At 37.5% G+C, this 7,417-nt stretch overlaps 1 pseudogene; it reads right to left on the reverse strand.

The window, feature by feature from the left end:
• Positions 1-5,348: 5,348 nt before the first annotated feature.
• On the reverse strand, positions 5,349-6,476 carry LOC143407355 (adiponectin receptor protein 1 pseudogene; annotated as a pseudogene).
• Positions 6,477-7,417: the final 941 nt, after the last annotated feature.

Raw genomic sequence — 7,417 nt, forward strand, 5'->3', positions numbered from 1 at the left:
AAGCTAAGAGCTAATACAACCAACTGTGTCTCCCAGTCACAGAGCTGGCAGTTTGGTGAGGATCACAAAGAGGTTGGACTGAACAACTCCCAGCACTTGACCTAAGGGCTACAGAGCCCCAGAATAAATAAAAACAATAAAAACTCATCCTGTCAACAGTTTTGACCACCTCAGGAGAAACAAGCCCTTTATTTCTCATTAAGAACTTTTATATTTTTTTTCTATCTTTTTTAATACTATCCTTTGACTCTTTTTTTTTATTTTAAAGTAAAAAAAATAAATATAAATGTTTTTAAAATGTTATGTCATTTAATTATATTTTACTTTTTCCATTCTGAAAATTTGGGTCAGGGAGTGGCTGTATGGGTGGGTGCGTTCTCACTGCACCCACCCACACACACACACACACACACACACACACGATTTTATTTTAATTGCTTTCTTCCTCATGTGTTTGTTCTTTAGCCTTCGTTTGACTTATGTGGGATAAAATTATATATGGATAAAATTACTTAATGCCTATTATATATATAGGATTTGAGTTGTTTTCATCTTAAATTTGTTTGTTTCTTTGTACCTTGGTTTTTGTTCCTCTTATTTCCCCTTCTTCACTCTGATCCCAAAGTGATAGTCAAATTTTCATGTTCTCTCTTCATTATTTTATTGCTTTTAGTTATTTTCACTCCTCCTCTTGGATAGCTATAATCTGCTAATGTTTCCTGCCTCTCCTCTGTTCACTTTTAAAATATTTCAAAATTTCTCTTGCCTTTATATTCAATTTTCTCTTTACTTGAAAACTGTAATTCCACCATCTGATAGAATGGCATGGTTTATATCATTTCTATTCTATTACTGTTGTGAGTATCAATACAGTGAGTGATGTAGTAGACACCTGAAGTTTAATATTTGATCCAGTTCATGTTGTTTATTGCTGGTGCCGATGCTAAATGCTAACCTTACCATTCCTATACAGGTGGCAATCAGTGGTAGAGATGCCAAAGTAGACACCAGACATTTATCTTCAGTCTATACATCTGTTGCTAACAATATCACTACCCCTGACTCCCCTCTTCCTCTCAGAGTTGATGGAAAGTGATTAGAAACCTTCAAGTTCACAGAGTAGAAATTCTGCTGTTGAGCCATCCTCACAACTCAGTCAAGTAACAACAAACCTCTCTCTACACACAATTAGCTCTATTCAAGCCTCAATAACATTTCAACACATAGAACAGAGGAGACAAAAACCTCAAACTAACAACCAGGTCTCAAGTGGAAAAACCAGAGAGGGACCTTGTGTCTCACTCCTGTATATCTGTTTATACTTTAAAACCAGAGAGATGTCCCAGAACATAAAATATAGCTGCTTACAAAATGACCCATGTATAAATAAGGAAGGAAAATCCATGTTAATTGATCACAAGTCTAAGATCTCTGAAAATAGGAGTAAATGGGCAAACAAATCTCTCCACAATATTCAAAATACCCCAACAAGGGAACCCATATGGAAGTGAATGAAAAAATTTCACAAAAAGACTACAAAAAAACTGAGTATTAAGATACTCAATGAACTAAAGAAAGATCAAAGGAATGAATTAAGTAAAGAATTATGAGAGAGAAAAGATCATTTTAATGAAGAAATAGAGATATTGAAAAGAAGCTAATTAGAACTCCTAGAAATGAAAGACACAGTGAATCAAATTAAAAATTCACCTGAATACCACTGGCACAGTGGCCAAATGCCTGTGATCTCAGAAGGTCTGGGTGATGGAGCAAGAGGATCACAAATTCAAACCCAGCCTCAGCAACTTAGCAACACCTTAAGCAACTTGGAGAGATTGTCTCTAAATAAAGTATTTTAGAAAGGTCTGAGAATGTGGCTCAGTAGGTAAGCATCTCTGGTTTCAATCCTTGGTAACAATAACAACAAATAAATTCACTTGAAAGTATCACCAACAGGTTATGTTGGGGAAAAATGAAATTCAGGCCTTAAAGATAGTACATGTAAATTTGAATATTCAGTATTCAATAAAAGGAAAAATTAAAAGCTCATGATCCAAATATATAAGAACTCTGGGATAGCATTAAGAGAACAAGTATGAGAGTCTTGTAATAAAACAGGTTATGGAGATATAGGTGAAAGGCATTAAGAACATTTCAGTGAGACAGTAGCATAAAAATTTTCCCATAGTAGAAATGAGATAGACATTCACATACAGAAACCCAAATACACAAAATCCCAAATAGACAAAATTAAAAAACTACAAGAGAAAAATTTTTTGTCAAATTTAGAGTCAAACCAATAAGGCTCATTTGTGACTTTCCAACTCAAACTCAAAAATCAAGGAAGGCCTGGAAGAAGATATTCCAAGCTCTAAAAGAAAATAATTGCCAGCCAAGATTGCTATATGCAGGAATGTAATCTTTCAAAATTGATGGAAAAAACTTTCCATAATAATGATAAATTAAAATAATTCACAACCACTAAGCCAATACTACAAAGAATACTCAAAGATATACCACATATACAGAAACCCCAAATGAACCCCAAATTTCCCAAATAGATGAAAATCATTAGAAGAGTAACCAACTAAATGAAAATAAAGACAGGATTAAATATAGTAAATGAACCAAAATGGCTAGAAACAACAAAAAATCAAACCATGGTAACACTGAAAATAAATGGTCTTGACCCCATAATTAAAGGACATAGATTGGCAGAATAGATTAAAAAATAAGATCCAACTATATGCTGTTTGCAACAGATTCATGCCATAGACAGACACTCCATAGACTAAAAGTAAAAGGTTGGAAAATAATTCCATTTAAATAGAGTCCAAAAATAAGCAGGAGTAGATATTCTCAAACCTGACAAACCAGATTTCAAGCAAAAATTAATCAGAAGAAGCAAAGGTGGCCAATACATACTGATAAAGGTAACAATCCAATAAGAAGTTGTAGAAATAAAAAATATCCATGCTCCAAAAATCAATGTACCTAGTTACATAAAAAAAAACAACACATAAACAACAACAACAACAAAATCTTTCTTAACATTAAATACCAGATACAAACAATAATAATACTGGGTGATTTCAACACACACTTGTCACCAGGAGTCTGATCACACAAATACAAAATCAGTGAAGATATTTTGACCCAAATAGTACAATAAATCAAATGGACTTAAAGATGTCTACAGAGTGTGTCCTCCAAAACAGATGAATTTACTTTCTTTTCAACAGCTCATGGAACCTAGACCATATTACAGGACACAAAGTAAGTATTAGAAAATAAAATCTACATTTGGGGTTATATAAGGCTCCTGTATGTGAATGTATATATCATTTTTAATATGGGAAATTTTTTATACTACTGTCTCATTAAAGATGTTCTTAATGCCTTTTACCTATAGCTCCTTAATCTAAAATTCATATAGAAAAATAAGTAAGAGACTCAGAGTAGCTAAAACAATCCTGAGTGGTGTAGAATGCATCATAATACCTCATCTGAAATTATACTACAGAACTAAAGAAAAATAGCACAGCATTTAATTGGCATCAAAATAGACAAGAACACAACTGGAATAAAATAGAAGACACAGAGATAAACTCACATATGTATAGCCATCTGATACTTGACAAAGGTGCCAAAACTATGTTGGTGAAGAGATACCCTTTTTAACAAATGGTGCTGGGAAAACTGGATATCCAAATGTAGAAGAATTAAACTAAAATTCTTTTACTCTGTACAAAAGTCAAATTAAAATAGATTGAAGACTTAGGAACTAGACTAGAAACTGAAAATTCTAGAGAAAACATAAGCCCAACAGTCATATTTTTTCAGGCATTAACTTTCTTAAGAAGAACCCTAAAGCTAAAAAAAAAAATAAATCCAAAAATCAGTAAGTAGGCTCTCATCAGATTATACATAGCAAAGGAAATGATTAAGAGTATAAAGAGAAATGGGAGATAATCTTTACCACTACTCCTTTGATAGGGGCTTAATATCCAGAATATATAAAGAACTCAAAAAAGTTTAACACCAGAATCAAACAATTAGTAAACAAAGAAAAAAACAAAACAAAACAAAGAACACAATCAACAAATAGGGAAAAAAGATCATATAGAATTTTTTAAAACACAAAACACTAATGGTCAACAAATATATATATATATATGTATGTATCAACACCTCTAGCAATCAGGAAAATCAAAACTGCACTAAGATTTCATCACACTTCAGTCAGAATGGCAATTATCATGAATACAATAATAAATTATAATAAATGATGGTGAAGATGTAGGGAAAAGGTGACTTACACATTGTTAGTGGAACTGCAAATTAATGCAAACAATTTAGACAGCATTTTAAGATTCCTTAAAACCTAGCAATGGGATCACCATATGACCCAGCTATTCCACTTCTTGGTATTTTCCAAATTTACTAAAATAATCCTACTATACTGATATAACCACATGAATGTTTATAGCAACACAATTCTCAATAGCCAAATTTTGGAACCAGACCAAATGCCCTTCAATATGTGAATGACTTAAGAAACTGTGGTGAATATACACAATAGAGATCTTTGTTGATGTTGTTTTGTTTTGTTTCACTGTACTTTCTTTTATTATCATCATAGTTTTTGCATTGAGATACATTTCAATAAGAGCAAGTTTCTTTTTAAGCTTAGTATTAAATATTAAATATCTTTCCCCAGTTTTAATTTTACATTACTCTACCAAGAAAAAAAGAATCAAAACTCAAGTTATTTAAAGTCTGGACACACTTTCATGATTAGACAGGCTATGTAAAAAAATGTGTCTTTTTTTTTCCTGCTATGTAATCAGTGCTAGGCCCTAGAAAGATGGGTTATAATTGTTTTTGAAAAGCGGGCTATGAAAATAAATGGCCTGTTATAAGCCAGGTTATAAAGTAAGGACAGGGGTAAGGGAGGGACGTTTTCTTTCAGAAATAAACAGAATTTCTGAAGAGTCCCAGTCCATAATTTTTTTTCCTTAAATGGTAGAAGGAGAGGGTAAAAATCTCAAAATGAGCTTCAAAGTACTGTCTCTGTGAGGGACCAGAAGTTGTCTTGTTGAGGAGGGTGACTGCCAAGAAAGTAGATGACTATGTTGACCATCCCCACCCTACCCAGCTAGGGGAATGGAAATAGAAAGTTTATTGCCCTGTGTCTGTGAAAGTGAGCTGAAGCTTAAAGTGTACAGAACTCTCTAAGAGGTTTCTTCTACAAACAGACAACTCAGAGACTCTTCCTCTTGCTGCAGCAAAGAAGTTATTTTTAGAAGCACTTGGGACGTTCCTCCTCCACCTCAAGGTGGGAAGGCTCAGAGAAGGGAGTCATCAGTACAGCCACCTTGCAGGCCATAACGGAATTCCTGAAGGTTGGAGACCCCATAGAAGTGGACAAAGGTTGCTGCCACTACCAGGATGTGGAAAATCTGATGGGACTGGAACCATATGTCACACTTCCCAGGAAAGAAGCGCTCAGGAATCCGAGCAGCGTAAAAGCCGGTTCCGGCGATGTACATTATAGCCATGAGAAAGAACCAGCCCATCTGGCCCACTGTGATGGCCTTGACAAAACCCTCAGCCATAGTAAAGTGCATGGCGGGCACAGCACCACTGAGGCCAAGTCCCAGGAACACTGCTGCTCTTGTTTGCCGGTGCTCAGGAGTGGCAAACCGGTCCCACTGTGCCACCAAGATGGAAGAGATGCCCAGGACACAGATGATGGAGAGGTAGATGAGCCGAGGCTGCGGGGCGCAATAGAAGGAGTAATAGAGCCAGAGGACAAAGCCCCCCATTATCAGTAGAGAAATCCCTGAATAGTCCAGTTTTGAAAAGGTCTGAGAGACTTTCTCTGAATGACAATAGACAGTGTGGAAGAGCCAGGAGAAGCTGAGGCACACGAGCACACTCAGAAAGAAGATGCCCAAAACCATTTTCTCCTGGAGAGGGACCGTGAAGTACATATTTGGTCTCAGCATGGTCAAGATTCCCAAAAAGAGAAACAGCACGAAACCAAGCAGATGGGTCCAGATGTTGCCAGTCTCTGTGTGGATGCGGAAGATGCTCTTGAAGCAAGCCCGAAAGGAGGGCATGGGTGGTCTGTGGCCATGTTGCAAATAGTTATTGTCCTTCAGCCAGTAAGGGAGCATCTCAAAAGGGATGACCCTCCAGTGTCCCTTCCAGACCTTATGCACGAACTCCTCCATCTTCTCCATGGCATGGTGAGCCTGCAGGGGGAGCTTCAGTATAGGTACCTCTTCCTCTTCTTCCTTGGGCAGTGGGCACGTTTGCCCGTCTTCAGCCTTGTCTGGGTTGGCAATTACCCGCTTGCCCTTCTCTTTGGGCAGGGGTCCCAGCTTAGCCAGTTCTACTGAGTCAATTCGCCTGTTACCGGGAGGAACCCCATTGCCCTGGGCCACCACTGGTCCTTCATGGGAAGACATCTGGCTGGTATCTCAGTACCCTGCAGCTTCAGCTTTGGAACAGGTTGGGATCGCTCAGCCCCAGGGAGCATAGACCTCCCTGTGATGGCAAATAGGCCGGGTGGGCAGGCTTTGCTGGGCCCCGCCGTCCCCCAGCTACATCCCCTGGCCCTGGACGCGGCCTGCGGCCCAGTGGGCCCCAATCTTCAGTGTCCTTCCTTGGCCGGAAGGGGCGCGCGACCACTGGGCGTCACCTCCGCAGCCGCGTCACCTCCGCCATAGAGTTTTAATCAGTTTTAAAGAAGAATGAAATATGGCATTTGCTAGTGAATGAATGGAACTAGAGACCATCATGCCAAGTGAAATAAGTCAGCCTCAAGAATTAAATGTGTTTTCTAATGTATGGAAGCAAGATAAAAAAAAATGCAGGGAAACGGGGATATTGGATATCAAAAAGACATAGGGAAGATAAGTGGAGTAGATGAAGGGGATTGAGGGGGACGGGAAGGGGGAGTAAACGGGAATGAATATCACAAAATCATGCTAAGTGCATGTATAAATATATCACAGTGAATTTTACCTTTATGTGTATCTATTAAACACCAATCAAAAATAAGTGAATAAATAAGTTAAAATATGTTCAAGAGAGTAGAAGAAGAAGTATATGGGGAGGGAGGTGGAGAGAGAAAGAGGAGACATGGGGGGAACTGAAATGGTGTAAACCCAATTCCATGTATCTATGATTGTGTCAAAATTAACTCAACTATCATTTATCACAATAGTGAATTAATATAAGGGAAGAAAATAAACAGAAGATCCACCATTGTCAAACCATTTATCTTCTTCTCCACCATTTCCAGGGCAAATTTGCTGTCTCAGAAATTCTTGGTTTTCTAAGTATCTACTGATCTGCCTCAATTTATAACTTGCATTGGGATTACATTCCCAATAAGCCCATCAGA

This window comes from Callospermophilus lateralis, chromosome 9 (genome assembly GCF_048772815.1).
Source record: "Callospermophilus lateralis isolate mCalLat2 chromosome 9, mCalLat2.hap1, whole genome shotgun sequence".
Classification (NCBI taxonomy): domain Eukaryota; kingdom Metazoa; phylum Chordata; class Mammalia; order Rodentia; family Sciuridae; genus Callospermophilus; species Callospermophilus lateralis.